We start from the raw sequence: 17,286 nt of genomic DNA, 5'->3' as shown, positions 1-17,286 counted from the left end.
ATGAAAGCCTGTAGGGATCTGAAAGATAAAGGTATTTTAAGCAATAAATAAGATTTTGAGAAATAAATAAGATTTTGAGCAAGGAATAAGATTCAATAACAAAAATACAATAAAAAGCCAGAAAACAATAACGTCAGACAAATAACTACCGACGTTAAATAAGTAAAGGAAATAATGAAAGACATGTAGTCACTACAGCAGAGCTAGGTGTTAAATTTATATGCTAATAATTACATATTTGTTAGAAAGAGTAGCTGAAATCAGTCTGATCACGTAGAAGGAAAAGCAGTAAAATGCATTGTGGAAAGGATTTTCTTTAATCCTGCTTGCCTGGCCTATATGTATGTGTGTGTTTTTGCTCTCTGGGAGAGGTCTCTGGGGAAGGGCTGCTGCCCCCCACCAGGCAGCAGAGCTTCCTTTTCCTTTCAGGAGCATCTTTTGAAATGTTTCCTGTGTTCAGAAGTTTAAAAGAGAGCCACTAGACCCTATTGAATTTGTTAATAACCATTACTTTTTCCCCTCTACCGCATTATCTGCAAAGGGAGCTAAAAATAAAAACCCCCCCAAACCAAAGACCCAACCCCAAATAAAACACAGAGCCCCTTTTATAACCAAGTTGCAACGTCAAAGCCTTTATTGTTGACATATTGCGAATATAACCCCGTTTGTTACTCTTTCAAGTGCAAATGGGAAGAAACACATATTCCTCTTCTGAACGGAGGATATTTAGTTTGTAATCACTTAGGAGCAATGGAGTGGAACTCCATTAGGTCCGCGGCCGTTCCGAAGCCGCTGCTCCGGTGCTCGGTGTGGGTGGTGCTCAGCACAGAGTCACGTTAAATGGAAGAAGAAATTACTGCAGCTGTCTTATAGAAAAGTCTGTCTGGTGTCATTACCCAGCTCTGGCGTTCATAATAATCACAGTAAAGGCCATAGGCAAAGCAAAAAGCTTAGTTAGGGCTCTGTCCATCTTCCACGTGTTTGCATTGCAATCACACATTGAAAAAGTACTATCAAGTTGGGCCCAGCAGGGTGGGGCGGGGGAAGCTGTTCCAACCAGGTCGGGATAAGAAGTTGCTGAATTCCTCTTCTGTGGTGTTTTTTGCAAACGGGATGGCAGGACATCTAGAAATTGTAAAACCCGCACGATTTCTGTCAGCTTCAAGGGAAACCTTGTGCACACAAAATTACACATGTATGCATCCACCTGAAGCATTTGAACTATCTCAATTTCTTCTCATTTCAAATACGCTAGGAGTAATTTCCAGTCTTCGAAAACCAATGCTTGGTTTCTGCTGAGCAGCATTTGAATTATATGAATATCGATTGCTTTGCTAGGGGAATTGCAGTCGGATTTTCCGTTATTTATACATCTGTGTCTGTATTTTGGCATTTATCGGTCCAACCCCCTGGTAGATTGCCTGCATTTGTAGTGTCTCTATTTTGATATGTATTGGTCCAACCCACTGCTGGATTGCCTGCGCTCGTGTCTCCCTGCAGGCGCGTCCGTGCTGTCCCTGTCCCCAGGACGTGCTGCCCTGCTCTGCTGCAGTTTGCTTGCACGTGGTAGAGGGGATTTATTCATTTCTTCCCGACCGCAATAAATCCCTTTGCACAGCTCTGCTTGGAGGCTCCGGGGTGGTAAAATACACCGCCAGTGTAAAGTCCAATTCAGCGCGGCTTTCCTCGGCTGCAAAATGCGTCGAATAAACAGTTTCAGCTCTTTCGGCGTCAGGAAACGCTTGAGTCTCAGAAAAGCCCATAATTGAGTGTACCTGTGGCACAGGGCTGCGTCTAATCAGTCGCTGTGTAGGTGGGTAGTGTCAAGTGCCATTCATCTGCTTCCCCTGAGATCTGTGGAAACAAGGAGGAGGGGAAGCGATAAGACAAAGATATATAACCATGTTGACCACTGAAGTACATGGTTAACAACTTAATTATCTGAGTTCAGCTATCAGTCAGAAACAAACCTGTACAATTTAGACATACTTTATAATTTGCTATAAAAATGGCATAATGATAAGGACAGTGTCGCTAGAATTAGAATCTGCATTAAGTGTGTTTAATTTAATTTTTCTAATTAAATTTCTAATAGCTTAAATATGTGCGCTGATAAAATGGTTAGCCACCTGCATTTAAATGCCACCTGATGCGTTTATTTTGGAACAGTGGAAGATTGATATAATTTGAGCTCGAGTTCCTCTGAAAATTCCTTTATTAATGGGCGTTAAATTATTCTTTGTGGCGACGCTGCTGGTGAAGTCGGAGCACCACTGCTGCTGTGGGAAGCGCGCTGAGACGCCGCACATCTGCAAACGTCCCCTGTATTTTCTGAGCTGTGGGAAGGGTCTGTTTAATTAGGAATGAAAAGTTGTGCCGGCATTTGGCGTGTCTTCGGGCCGCCTGCGCAGGGGGACGCTTGGTTGAATCACGTGAGTTCACGTTTTTGCATCGTGGTGTGTGCACTCAAGGTGTTGCCGTGTCAGTTGTGGATTTATCAAATTAACTTAATGGCCAAAAATGCCACCCGCGGTGCATTGCAGCTTCAAGGAGAGCCGCCTCTCCTCCTAGGCTTGAGGTTTGCTAAATTGCCCTTTGTCGAGCTGGAACTGTATCCTTTTGCCTAGGTCTCTGTCAAAAGAGGTGTTAAAAAAGTGACCACAAAAATATGAAAAAAACCCGCCCTCACTCCTTTCATATGAGTGAGTGAAAATTGACATTTTGTTTTCATTCTGTGCAGCTTGTCTTGCCAGGGGATATCTCCAGGCCGATTTGAAATGTGTAATAAATTACAAATAAAATCGTGATTAAAAAGCCCGCTATTAAAAAAATCAAAATAGCTTAATTTCATGAATTTTACACTGCTGATGTTGCTACAGGGCTAAGGAAAAAAAAAAGCATAAACCCCAAAATCAATATTTATTAATAGTTTATTTGTACTCTGAGCTCCATTCATTTTTTGCATTTTACTACCTGAAGAGAGAGTTACGCCTTCGTGTCAATCCAGGGAAAACAGAGGAGAGCAGGAGCCCTTCCACAAGGACAAATGAAATCTGGACTCTGTGTGGATGGAAAATAGAAATGCTAAGAGGTAAGGTCAGAACAAACCTTTCTCCCTGACTTCAGCTCTTCCACCTGGGCCATAAGCAGTAGTCCTCTCTCCATGACATCATTGATGCTGCTTGGGACCCTCTGCTTTGCAGACCCTGTGCCGCCCATGAAGGAGGTGGTTAAAGGGTCATTGATCTCTTCAACAAGCACCCTAAGAGAGAGCAAAAAAAGCTGAGCACATCCCACCGGTGCCTGGTGCTGGGCCCTGCTGGGGTCTGTAGGCACATGGGTTGCTGTGGCTGTGAGCTCCACGTGGAACTCAACCCACGTTGGTGGATGGAGGAGGTGGCATGTCAGGTTACATTAGATTAGATGTTTCATTGGCAGAGGATTGAGGCCCTGGCCCTGCTGCCCAGAGCACTGGGGGCCCCATCCCTGGAGGTGTCCAAGTCCATGGATGGGGCCCTGGGCAGCCTGAGCTGGTGGGGGCAGCCAGCCCACAGCAGAGGTGGGGCTGGGTGGGCTTTGGGGTCCCTTCCAACCCAACCATTCCATGATTCTATGGTCTTTAATGTTCCTTCCAACCCAACCGTTCCATGATTCTATTATCTTGTAATGACAAGTGCTGATGGATGGAGCAGGCAGCACGTGATGCTGAGTGCCAATGGATGGAGGAGGTAGCAATAATGTTGGGTGCTATTGCAGCAAGGCGCTGTGCCAGGTGTTCTGGGTCTGTCCTCAGAGCTAAATGTGTATTTTCTCCTTTCCCCAAGGAACGCCACCACCCAGCATCCTCAGTAATGTTCCACCCCAGTTGTGTTTCATGACACGGGCTGTCTTGTCTCCGATGCCTGCTCCTTTGGTTCTGCCACACCCCCACCTTCCCCACACTGCCGCGCATGTCCCAGGGTAAGATTTTAAAAAGCACCCAAAGACCGGCTTATTTTGATTCAAGCACCGACACCACAAAAAGTCAGAGTGTGCAAATCTCACCCTAAGCACTTTAAACAAGAAGAACACTGATTTTTCAGAACAAAACACAAGGAAACTCCGCGCTCCGCCTAAGCCCCTGGAAGTCCGTGGGATTCCTTTTATTGACTCCGCTGAGCGCTGGATAAGGCAGCAGAAGCGAACGCTGCTCAGACAGAGGGACCCCAGCTACTTGGCGTAGGATTGCTTTCAATTTCCTGGCCCTTTGATCTCATATGGATTCCCTTAACATTTACCTTGATATAAGAAATTTTTCCAGCTGCTCGCACCAGAGAGGTGTTAATCCTGGAATATGCACGCCAGGAGCTGGGTGGGGGGACGGGCACAGCGGTGCCACCCAGCCCTGTGCCCACCGCTGGGATTTGCCACCCATCAATGTATTTTCTATTCAAATCCATTCCATAGTTGGTTAGAATTGAGAAGTACGCCAACAGAAAGTGACGCTCTGTTTGCCCCCAGCCTTTAGCCTATCTTTGCTCTGATGGAAGCCCAGCCACAGATTGTTCAGGAGATGATCCATTGGGTTTGGTGCCAGGGTATGACTGGGCAACGCTACGCCCACACCTGTGGGTTTGGGCTGCACACAGCATTCACCAATGGCTCAGAATAAGAAGTACTGTGTTTAGATCATCCGCCTGAGAAGGATGATAAACCGTAACCAGGCTTTATTGTCTTTTTGGATGAATTCTAATGAAATGAATTAATCTCCATAGAAAAGTAGAAGTTTTTATAGCTGTAAATGTATCTCTGGAATGAACGACAAATTTGCTGTGACTGTTTTAGGGCCGGTCCTTTCTTGCACCGAGGGTTTTGTGTACAGTCCTGTCATTGTTCACTTGCGCTCTATGCTTTTTTTTTTGGCAGCGACGTGCTCTGTTTGAAAGACCTTATTACAGGTGATATTGCCAACAGCCCGTGTTCAGAACGCTTCCTACTAGAGCCACTGCCAGTAACGGTGTTCCTGGGTGCATGGCTGGCAGACAGCGAGGGTGCTGCTGTGGGCAAAGAGGCCAAAGAAAAGCACAGGGCAAGGGCAAAGCTTTGGATGTCCCTACTGCTGTCTGCACTCCATCCCCCCCAGCTTCTTGCTGGAGGCCCCGGACCCGTGCTTCCGTGACAAACACTTTTATAATGCTTCATTATAGCAGGCGGCCGGGAGACAAGTGAGATGCGTGAGTACAAGAAAATGAAATCAGTATTTAATTACTAAATATTCTACATCTAAAATAAAAAAAAAAAAAAAAGCTTAAATAATTCAGTTTGATTTGGTCTAATTAGCCTGATTTCCTAGTATTTAGCCCTAATTATGTGATACATAAGCCCTAATTATGTGGTACGTATACAGTGTGCTCTCTAAAGTTAAAGATCAGAACGGATACTGACTTAAATGATAAAATATGTTAAATTATTAATTATAATTAATCTTACAAAATAGGCATAATTAGTTTAAGTACTTTAGATATTCTACTTAATAGCATTACGCATTATATGCAAGGTTGGAACATTTTACAAATACTGCCTCAAATGAAGAATGCTGGCAGGTCCCTGGGGGTCCCACCTGAAGCCCCCACGGGGTTGGAAGGGACAGGTCTGGAGGGGCTCGGAAAACTCTTCCTGCTGCTGGGGCTGTGCGCATGGTGGGAGGATTAGAGGAGCTCATGAATGTCTATAAATGTGTAGTTACTGGAAGGACTTGTTGCTGACTTGCTGCCTGGCACACAAGCAGCAGGAGAGCTTGACGAACCATGGGCTTTGCAGGTTGCAAGATGCACCTTTACAATATTTGTCTCTTTGCTTGATAAACAGTAGAGTTGCCCTAGGTATGAAACTGTTAGATAAAGCAAAGCGCCCTCCAAGGCAGAGATATTTATAGTTCTGCTATTAAAATGTGCCTCACAACTCATTTCTCTAACATAATGTTGGCAAAATTAGGCTGAAATGACTGCGAAAACTGTTTCTCACCAGATTCTTTTTTATAGTTCTGTCCTTTGATTAGGTTGGAAGTTTGCAGGGTCAGCTTTCCTTGGTCGTCGTGGTGAGTACGCAGCGACGTGCCATAGAGAAATTACAGCTGATTCCAAAATCACTTGGAAAAGTGTTTTATGGTCCAAGATTTGTGGGAACAGAGGGGAGGAAGACATTCCAGGATATTTTCGTAAACCGGTTCACCAAGGACTGAAACCCATGCCAGTGATTTACTGCACCTCCCCTGCATCCTGGCACACCGCCCAAGTATTAATGTAAGTAATGAAAAATAGTAATGAGTTCACCTTGAAAACAGTCCCGTTATCAACATTAGAAAGGCTCTCTATATTTTATTTTTAAATTGCCTACTGTAAAAAGTAGACCAAAACATGCTTGATGGCATTGTTTGAAGATTCTCTTGTTGTCTTTGTATGGAAGTTATAGAATACACCATAGCCTATTGCTACTTACATTCTTTTATGGTGAATCTTACCAATCATTCTTCTAGTTTTTCATTTTTCATGAGTATTTGTGTATGTATTCCAGTGCAATATGAAATGCATGTGCATTGTAACGAGGTGTATGTGCATTGCAAACTGTGCATGCATGCATCTAAGTACTCATCTACAGCATCATGCCTTCATCTTGGAAATGTGTAGACAGAAGCCAGGCTTGCAAGTCTGAAGATGAGCTGCAAAATATAGGGGATTTAATCTTCCATACGTGTTTGTTTCCTATATAATGACAAACAAATTAAATTACAGCGAGGAAGACCTGAAGATAGGAAACTCAGTATAGAAACATTGTATGCGTGTGCATTAGAGATCCCTTTAAATACTTCAAACTATTTATACCAACGCAACGTTTGAGGTGCTGGCAACGCCAAGAGCATGAAAGTGATGTGGCCTCAAGTTGTTCCAAGGGAACTTCAGGTTGGGTATTAGCAAAAAATTGGTTTCTGAAAGAGCGGTCAGGCACTGGCACAGGTGCCTAGGGAGTGGGGGTCACCGTCCCTGGGGGTGTCCCAGAGCCGTGGGGATGTGGCACTGAGGGATGTGAGCAGTGGGCATGGCGGGGTGGGTGGGGTTGGGTGTGGGGATCTCAGAGGGCATTTCCAACCTTAATGATTCCATGGTTCTATGTTTGCTTGTCCAGAACAAAGACCTGTGTGGGGAAGAGCCAACTGCTGCAAAACAGAGTGAAGTGGTGAGATCTTTGGTTTGGGATGCTTTGGGCCAGAAGAGGTGGTTTTGTTCCCTGCAGTTTGTCTCCCCTTGTGTGAACCTCCCGTGTGCAATGCCGCAGAAGGTGCCAGGAGATTCCCACCAGGAGCAGGATCCCCTGCTCCCTCCCACCAGATGCCCAGGCTGGTGCTGAGCAGGTATCAGAGCCAGCATCCTCAGGTGCTGCCTGCTCAGAGCCAGGCAAGCCCCACTCCTTCCATTTTCACCGGCATCCTCCTATTTCTGCTCCACGCCGTATTGGCTGTCTTCTCACCCTGTAGCAACATACGCATTTGAATAATGGAAAGGACACCTTAAATTACGTTGTCTGCAGATATTACTCGGACGCCCAGGATTTGCCACGCTGGATCAGAGCGCTGGTCGATCTCATGGGGCTCCTGCCCTGCAGCACCTGCACGGTGCATGGCAGGGCTCGGCCATCCCAGCGCTCACAGGGAGCACCCCGGGCCCTGCTCAGGGCACCTGTGCATTCTTTGCAGGCTGTTTCTGAACTGCTGCCTTGACACAAAGTAGCTTTTCTCTCTTAATTAAACTCCCCTTATGATTTTCTCCAATTTTCACGATTTGCACTGTTTCCCCCCCCTCTCCCCTCCCCCCCACATATACAATATTTTAATAGTTTGTTTTAACCAAGCTTGATTTTTCAGGTCATCCTTTTACAGCATGAGCTGCGTTATCAGGAAGATGTGAAACAAATGTGACAAAGTGATACGGTCCTTTAAATCTGCCTTAATTTTACTGGGAACACTGGTGAGTGAGCCTGCAATGGCTGAGATGTCTGAATGTCTCTGCACACATGGGTGCACAAAAGGGCTGATTGCGATGTTACATGTAACACTTTAGATCTTTTCTGAATTTTCTCATTGCCATTTCGGTCTCTTTTCATCACCCTTTGCATAACTAAACCTTTCTCTGCTCTGTCAAACCAATCTCCCCTTGCGCTTCAGCCCCTCCTCTGGATACTGGTCCTACACCAAGACGAAGCCCTGGTCATTGCTAGCCAGGATTGCACTTCCTATCCGTTCCCATTCATTCGTTCTCTGCCTGTGCTACATAACACAGGCAGAGGATGCAGCGCTGAGCCACATATGGAAAATGAAGTAGTGTAAAAGTGTACTTTTTTCCTTGAAAAAGAGAGGATTTGCTCTGGTGAAGGCTGATGAGTGCTCAGGGGGCTTCCGCACTGGAGTTCGGGTGGGCAGGGGCTCCTGGTATCTCTTTGTTTTCCCTGGAAGCAGATGGCCCAGTGCAGAGGGAATCAGCGCAGCACAGAGCGAGGGACTCTGGCTAAGACCATGTGCAAACACATTGTAAGCTGTGCTTTCCTGGGGCATTAATCCATGAAGATATTAAAGAAGCTACCGGCGGCACGTCCCCACCAAGAGGTCTGCTGGCAAGCCGTGGTCACTGGTGCAGTGTTTTCCACTGCTGTTCCCCATCAGACCCATTTCCTCCTCTGCTCGCGTGGGTCCCCATGTCTACTTGGGATATGTGGAGGTCAGGAGCATCTGTGAAATTTTCCTCTAGAAAAAATATATTGGAGCATTTTGTAACATAGGGTGGTGTAACCAACAGGGAGCTGAAGAGATGCAAGTACGCACAGGTGTTTGTGAAGACGCCACCTGTAGGGGATTCATACAGCCCCTTATTCAAAATAATGGTTCCCACCCTATCCTGCCTGCTCACCTTTGCATTTACATCCCTTTGTTATTTTGGTCTATTTGCAGCAAATGCAAGACAATACTAGATGAGCAGAAATAGTCACTGTGAGAAGCGTTGTGTGGGGGTGACCTGCTCTACTCCAGAGGCTGTGTACGGTTAAAGTATGGCTTGAGATCTACAGGAGGAACAGCACAGGCCGGTGTTCATACTGCTTGATCATCACAGACACAGCTTCAGGCAGCTTGGGCTGTTATTTTAAGGGATTATTAAATAGGAACTGTATGAAAATGGGGTCTGTGTGCCAAAGTTCGTGGCTCTTTGTCAGTATCCAAACTGGAAAACTACAGGCTGCAGGTGGGGCCAGCTCTGGGTTGTCTGTGAGTTGTGTTTGATCTCATGGTGTATTCCTCAGTGGCAGAGACTTCTGTTTAACGTTTTTGTGCCTTCCAGTCTCTCTCTTATTCATTTAAAGGAAATCCTCTTTCTCCTCAACAACTGCGTGTGATTGTCCAAACCCATCTAAAACTTGGGTGAATAAATCTCAGTTAGACCAGTCACTCCACCAACCAGAGGTGAAACCAAGCATCTAACCTGATGTCACGTTTGAAAATAGCGGGGCTGGAAGCAGGAGGCATGGCAATGAGAAGATTTGGTCTGTTTTAGAAGACAGGAGCAAGCCCCACTAACCTGCACCTAGCAGGTGCATTGTGCATCGCTGTGCCACCAGTGAGCAGGACGGAGCAGGAGCGGTGCTCGGCTCTTTGTTCTCGCCCAGCGGGCGGCAGGTTCCTGCCTTCCCTGTGCCTAGGTGCTCTTTAATCTATTGTTTGTCTTATAAAATGGCTGAATACAACAAAGATCTTTTGGTTTATTGAAACTGCATAGGAAAAAATTATTTAAACTAATACACCAAGGAATTTCTAAGTCTTGGTTTCGTTTTTGTGTGTGTGTGTGTGTGTGTTTTTATTCTGCATTACAATACAGAAAAAAAATCTGTCCTTCTGTCTGGCTAATGTTAGTTTGATGATTATACTAATATTAACTGCTTTACTTGAGTAAGCAAAGAAAAGGTAAAATACCAGTCAGACCAGCTGCTAATTCACAGAGTGTTGTACGATGGTTATTAAAAATACCCAAAAGATGTACCTTTGTGGTTCAGTCTTTTGAATTAGAAGCAGAATATTAATTTAGGCCTGAAGCATGATTAAACATTGTAAGGCCCCCTAAGAATTTTCACCAAATTTTCTTGGATTTCTCTTTATTGGGTCTTCCTCGACTGTGTTTAGCTCTGTAATTGCTTTGCTCCTTTGTTGATAGGCTAAAGCACAATGTGATTTTCTCCATGTCATAATATTTAAGAGGATGGTTCAATGTTCCGCATGTATGATGTGCAGCTGGGGCACACGGAGTCATGATGGGGGAGTGGGCTCTCGGTAGCTTCTCTTTTTTCCTTTCCCTTCCTTTTTTTTTTCCTTGTTACTTTTGCAGCTCTGCAGAGGGAAGTCACAAAATATGTCTCTGTGGGCAACAACCCAGAAAATGTGTCTGTATGGGGAGAAAAGGAGCAGAGCCTGCCCCAGCACCTAGTGCTTGGGGACAAAGCCATGCCCAAAGGCTCTTGTTATTTATTTATTTATTTTTCTGATAAAACTGTATTTGGAGGTTCACTGAATATTTAGGAGGTTTCCAAAGCAGAGTTGTAGGAAATTACAGTGATAGATAAGAAGGAGGTTAAAAAACCCAGCTCCTTCCCCACTCTCCTCTTTCGGAGAATAAATTCAAAACATTACATTGATTCAAGTTCCCTGAGGGGATTGAAGAGTTAAAACGTAATTGGTAAAATCCATTACTCACATGTGTTACAGAAGGAAAAAAACAGCTATTTGGCAAGGAAAAAAAAAAAAAAAAAAGAAAGGGAAAAGATCCCAGGGCACGAACGGGATGTCACCGGTGTCATAAGACCAAGGAATAAGGAACAAGAGCTCAGGGCCCAGCTCTGGGACACGCAGAGCAGGATCCTCGCTGGGAGGAACCATCCCTGGTGCTCTGCCAGCTCCAGGAGGTGCAGGGAGAGGGGGAAGGGCCATGGTGCCCAAGCGTAATCCGAAAAAGGTGAGGGATGGTAGTTTAGAAGTGTAATGAGGTTTTACACGTCCGTGTTCTCCTAGTGTTACGAAGGCCTCATTAATGGTAATGAGGGGTATGCCTGTATATCACTCCGTGATCCTGAATGGCTTCATAAGTCCTAATGTTTGGCTGTGGTTAGGTAACTTATGTGTAGAACCACTAGAACTCTGAGACATCTGCAATAATGCCAACCCGGTTCTGAAGTACCATCAGATAGAGATATTCAGACATATTGATACCATTAGTCAAGCAGGTAATCATCATCATCTACACGCATTGACAAAGACCTCCAATTCCTCGCTGTTTCTAAAGAGCAACACAGTTTGCTAAAAATAGCAGAATTTCCATTTCACATGATACAAAATAAGAGAGATCTAATGAAAAAGGACCGTGCTACGTCTGAGACGTGCCCCAAGGCCACCTCCGAGAGCAGGCTGGTTATGACAGCAAAAGTCTGAAACACATTTTATTTGAGCATCTTCAGTGGAAGTTGGGAAGAACAGTGGATCTGTGCTGCCAATGATGCTGAATATTGAAGCACATCAACAGTATGGGGAATGAGCTAGCTGTCCATTAAGAAATAATGATTTATGAAGACAGTAATGACAAGAAAAACATATTTTGAGCCATAGCACCCAAAAATCCTTTATTTAAATTCCTTATGAGAGAGGGAGGGAGAAAGGAAGGAGGAAGATATTAATTATATAGAGAAGAAATTTTTAATCAGAGGAAGTTTGATGTGAATCGGGACAGTAAAGGTTATAACCGAGTAGCAGAGTCTGCAAGAAGCACTGTGGTGGCATCTCAGAGCATCAAGGTAAAAGGTCACTGATGCTCTAATCATAAACTCTCTAAAGCATTACTCAGAGCTTCTGTAACTTCTCCTGGAAGAGCAAGGGGACCAGCAGTGACCGACAGGCCTTGAGAATGACCAGGAGAAAGAATTGAGCGGCGTTCGTGATCGCTGCGCTGCAGTGGCGTTAACTTTGTTCTCCATAACGTCAGCAGCAACTATGAGATCTTCAATATCAGCAGGGGAACTGGGCTCGGATGATTGTACAAAGTCAGTAGCGATCATTTCTGAAATGCAAAAAAACAGGCAACCCCAAAATATGTTGTCCTGGTTGAGCTAGCGCAGAGCAGTCAGTGCATTAATTAGCAGTAACAGCAGTGCAGACACTCGGTTTCTGATTCAACAGTGCAATTAAAACCCCGCAGCTCCCCGAAAGCACCGGCTGTTGGCTGGGATTTGGGATCAGCTTCCTTTCAGACTTTCTCTGGCTGTGATTCATGCGAGTTTGGAGTCCCAGTTAAGTCATGTGATACCGACAAATCATTTCCAGTCTTGTTAAGACGATTTGAGTATGTTCAAATGAAAGGAGCGTTCTGATGCACTGCTTTTAAGTTTCCTAAGATGTGGTGGGCTCCTTGTTTAAAAGGGAATGAATTGCATTTCTTTCTCTAGCACAGTGTTTGTAACCCTGCAGTTCTGCCATAGCACCCAATGGGCTCCCTTGATGACGCAGCCTGTTCCCCAAGGGCTGTCCGCATGAAAGCACTCATCTTCCCATTCACCGAATGGCAGAAATTTGAAATACTCTAAAAATATCATTTTGCATGAAGAATCCAAATTAGGGAAATAACATTTTCAAAATTTCCGAAATAAAGATTAGTGTCATTTTTATATATTCTCGGTATTGATAAATGCGCACTGTGGGTCGTACTCACAAGTTACGCAGTTACTGAAAGTTATCCATCCCTGTGCGCATTATTCTAAAATGTTAAGAAGTTGAAATAACAAATTGGGGATTGGGTTAGATGAGCTCTTCCAATGACATGGACTTTACCTCCACAAGGAGTTCTTGCAACTTGGAGAATGTTCTTTCTCTCCATTGTGCTTCGCATAAATTTGTCATTGTCGAGAGGAAGTATTTTGCTCCCATTGATAGTTCATGTACAAATTCAGCTCAGAGCAATTGCATCTTGGGTGACTCAAGTCAAAGTATCCACAAACCCAGGATGTGGAAATATCCCTGCGTGCTACAGCCTATGTGGTGGGAATCATAGAATCAGGGAACCATTAAGACTGGAAGAGCCCTCTAGGATCCCCAACCCAGCCCACCCCACCATGCCCTTCAGTGCCACATCCCCACAGCTCTTGAAAACCAGATGGACCGTGCCATCCACCACTCTCACTCATTTTTAACTCTAACCACATATGCTTTGTTTTTGTGTTCTGCACAGCCGCTGTGCATTTCAGTCTCGAGCAAGAGTTTGTGCTGAAGCCGTGAGTTTTCCCAAGAAAGCAGAGATGAGACACATGTACCAGGTGGAAGCGCACAGCGAGTCCTGTCCTTGCGAGGTGGCGTTCTCAGCAGCTCTGCCACAGTCTGGGTAAGGTTCCTGCATTCTGCAGGCATTGCTGCCTTCAGGGAGGGCTCCTGGCGTGCGGCTCTGCCGTCCCAGCCGCCCGCGCATCAGTGGTCAGTGCTATGAATAACAATGCTGCTCGCGTGGAGCCACTGCAAACTCACTATCGTCCTCTTTCCGCATTATCATTTTTCCATATGGGAAGTGGAAAATCATTTTGAGTGTGTAGAAGCAGATAAGTATTCCGGTCCTGGGCATTTTCTGAGCTTGTTTACCAAGCGCCCGGGCTCCAATCACTAGATCTAATTGACCGGGAGCAGCGTGCAGCATCACTCTGATTATTTTTGGAGTTATCTGCTCCAAGAGGAGCAGTGGCTGCTGATGGGTGCTGGTGTCCATGCCCTTCCATTAGGGCCCTATGATGTTGCCCCAGCCGCACAGAGGTGTGGCTAAGCCCAATGATCAGTCCCTGGGAAGCGGTAGCTGAGCCTGTTTTCTCTATTTTTTGGCTCACACTGCCCTGGTGACGGTACGTATAGGGTTCTTCGGGGTAACCTTCAGATCCATTCAAAAAAATTAATTCAAAAAAACAAATAAATACAGGCTTGCAAGACCCCAGGAACCCCTCTATCCGTGTCATTTCAGGGGGGGTTTATTTTTAGGTGTGGAAAAAGTGGAGAAATGTGACCTATTGTACCACCTATAAATGAAAAGCAGGTACTAAATATTTTATTTTTCCCCACTGGTCTGTTTATTCTTCTGCCTCGCTTTTCAATCTTCATGCAAAGTTTGTGCATGAGTGTGTGTGTGCTTTCTCTCCATAAGCACATACAGTATCGGTAACCGTGGGCTGGATTTAATAATTCAAAGTAATATGAAACCTTGCCGGTATGGAAATGGGCTTGTGATTGGCTCGATCTGCTAGCTAGACAGGATGAAAAATCTCATTTTTGGGAAAATAATCAAAGATTATCAGCTGCATCCAGGAATTTTGGGGGTCTCGCAGAGAATGGTCGCTTTCCCTGCTCACACACGTTCCAACTTCCCTACTGACAAACAAATATAATGCTGATGTTCAGCATGCACCCGAATTTTTTTGTCTTGTACTTCTGTTACCTGTCTCACTTCCTGGGCTTTGTGTTTTTTTCCAAGATAGTAGCAAAAGAATGAGGTCTTCATCTGCACGAAGCTGGTGCTCTAGTAATTAGTGTACAGAGGGAGAGCACTGACAGAAGCAAAGTGCAGGGAATAACACACGGCTGTGTTGGCTTTGGTCTTCCATCTCTCGCTCTCTTCGTGATTTACAGTACTATATTTGTAGTCTCTTAAGCTATTAGCATCTTGCTACCAAAAAAAAAAAAAGTAGTATTCAAGGAATATAACCTAAATTACAGCACGGAGAAACTTCATATAAATATGTACATATATATACTATGGTTATATATATCTACTAGGTTATATACATATATATACTAGGCGTTAGGTACAGATTCTCACGCATCACAGAGGAAAAAAGGAATCTTTAGCAGAGAGCGATGCCCTTCATTTTGAAATACTCTGGCCATTGTATTTTTAGGGGAAAGATTAAAACAGTTTAAAAGTCCTTCATCTGGTTGAGGTCCTCAAAATCCAGTCTCTTTGCCCTTTATAATGCCCCCTTATATATGTATATAAGCATATGTAGATGCGTATAGATATAAGCAATATATATACATATATTATTTTTTCTACCTCATATATAAATATAGATATAGAGTGTCGTGATTGGGATTCCCAGGGGGTATTTTTGTGGAACTTCAGAGCAAAAGTGGCTGACACTTGTTCTTTGTTGCCCTTGGGCTACCGGTTTGATCAGCGACTGAACGGATTTATCCGTGTCAGCAGAAGGAGTTTTCCACTCTTGTCGTAAGTATATTTTACAATCCCTTCTCATGTGTAAATGAAGTACAAGCACATTCAGGTGCTCGGCTTTGGCAAGGCAAAGAAAAGGGTGCCAGCAGGTAGAAGGGCTGAGAGCTGACGTCTGAAACCCTCTTTTATTGAGCGACTACGGGAAACATGCTGCAATTGAGAGGCCTGATTTGTTCTGAGCGTGGATAGCAGGCGCACGGAATGAGAAAGAGCAATGGTGCAATAATTGGTACGAAGATAGAGAAGCTTAATTTTGATGAAGCAATTAGTAGTTGTTTCCTGATTGCTCTTACTACTGTGAAGAGGAGGTGGAAAAGATCGTGTCACCTCCGTCAATTCTGAACCATCTCGTGGCTCCCGAGACCTTTTGCCCCGGTACTGGGCACCAGTGAAAGTTGCTTTGAATTTTTTTTTAGAAAGTGTATTCTCAAGAAGGTTAAACATAAATTAGTCATAAAGCTGACAAAAGAGAGAGGAAAAGATGGGGCTGTAGGATTTCCATCCAAATTTCCGTGTTTTCAAACGGTTCGTGTTTAATTCAGAAATAAAACCAACCAAAAAAAAAAAAAAAAAAAAAAAAGAGCTGAAATCTTTTTCTCCTTAAAATAATGATAATCAAAACCCTCTGGAAAGCAGCGCCGTTTGTAACCTCACACATTAATGTGCGATGAGCGATGTAATGCTGCAGATCTGAGCGGTGTTTAAGACAACAAAGTGCTATTTGATAGCCTAGCCTTTCTGTGGAACAGCTCCTCTTCCTGCCTTTGATGTCTGGATGGCTTATTTAATCAATTATTAATCAAAGTTGTGGCATTCTTCTTATATATTTAGGTGCAAACTAAAAGATGCCTTCCCTTGCTTTCTTGTTTAAATAGAATGCGGAAATACTTGCTTTTGAACGCAGACACAAAAATACGCGTTGGAGAGCCTCCAGTTCTGTGTGCTTGAGCAGTGTACAGTGCGTTGAGGAGCAAGAAGGAGGAAAAAAATCCCCGCTTCTGAGTCGTGCAGCTGCGCCCAGGGCACGAGGCGCTCAGCCCGGCCGCCTCCGCGCAACAAACGCGGTACAAATAATTTGATTAGCGTTCCCCTCGTGCAGGTGCTGAACCTGACACGGAGCAGCGCCGCGGGGCGGGCTGGGCGGCCGGACAGCGTGCGGAGCATCGCGAGCAGTTGGTAACATTTGGCAGCTTAACAGAGAAAAAATGACTGCTAGGGAAAATCTCAGCCGCCGCTAATTAGCAGCAATGAACTGTGGGTAAGGACAGTACATTTTAATGTGAGAAGAATTTTACAATAACCACCACACTGAAAGAAATAGAACGAAATGCTCCCTAGCTGACCCTTGTGGCAATCTAAGCTGCATATTGCAATAATCCTGTAAATTACTATGCTTTTTTATACAGTAACTTGGAGTTAATTAGTAATTTAACATTCCTCTACGCTATTAAATGTCTTTCTTGCATTATATTATGTTGTTTCATGGTCTTACCTTAACACTAATGGGGTTTAGTTATATTTTCTCAAAACAGTAACAGTAAAATAAAACCGGGATGGAAAATTAATTAGCTCTCTTTTACCTCTGATTTACCTGTCGGTAACAATTAGGCAACCAGGCTGGGCAGTGCAGGGGCATGGCGGGGCTGGGGGGGATGGGGGAGCTTGGTGCCGGGCAGGAGCTGGGTGTGGTGGGATGTGATGGGACCTGATGGGACACAGTGGGACACAATGGGATGCAAAGGGATGTGATGGGATGCAATGGGATGCAATGGAATGCAATGAGACGTAATGGGATGCCATGGGACGCAATGGGAGATGATGAGATACAACAGAACATGATGGGATACGATGGGACGCGGTGGAACACACTGGTGCACAATGGGCTGCAACGGGATGGTGCTGACAGAGCAGTGGGGAGGCGTCCCCAGGGCGCGTTGGTTCGGCGGGGCTGGAGCTCAGCGCCATT

General features: G+C 44.7%; 2 long non-coding RNA genes across 6 annotated transcripts in view; both read left to right on the top strand.

The window, feature by feature from the left end:
- The window catches only part of LOC110400045, a 141,434-nt gene extending 135,153 nt beyond the window's left edge, over window positions 1-6,281 (top strand). For 4 of the 5 annotated variants that reach the window (XR_002439560.1, XR_002439563.1, XR_002439561.1 and 1 more), the window contains 3 exons: window positions 2,980-3,960; window positions 4,906-5,213; window positions 6,021-6,281. This is a non-coding gene — a long non-coding RNA (uncharacterized LOC110400045). The remainder of the gene's footprint in view (window positions 1-2,979; window positions 3,961-4,905; window positions 5,214-6,020) is intronic. The other variant, XR_002439562.1, reaches the window with a different exon arrangement.
- On the top strand, window positions 7,171-16,932 carry LOC110400269. Its single transcript, XR_002439727.1, has 5 exons — window positions 7,171-7,212; window positions 7,898-8,000; window positions 13,284-13,433; window positions 15,158-15,314; window positions 16,196-16,932. It is a non-coding gene; the product is annotated as an uncharacterized LOC110400269 (long non-coding RNA).

The sequence above is a fragment of the Numida meleagris genome, chromosome 5 (assembly GCF_002078875.1).
Source record: "Numida meleagris isolate 19003 breed g44 Domestic line chromosome 5, NumMel1.0, whole genome shotgun sequence".
NCBI classification, from domain to species: Eukaryota; Metazoa; Chordata; class Aves; order Galliformes; family Numididae; genus Numida; species Numida meleagris.
Note: the sequence above shows the minus strand (reverse complement) of the source record. Positions and strands in the feature narration are given on the sequence as shown.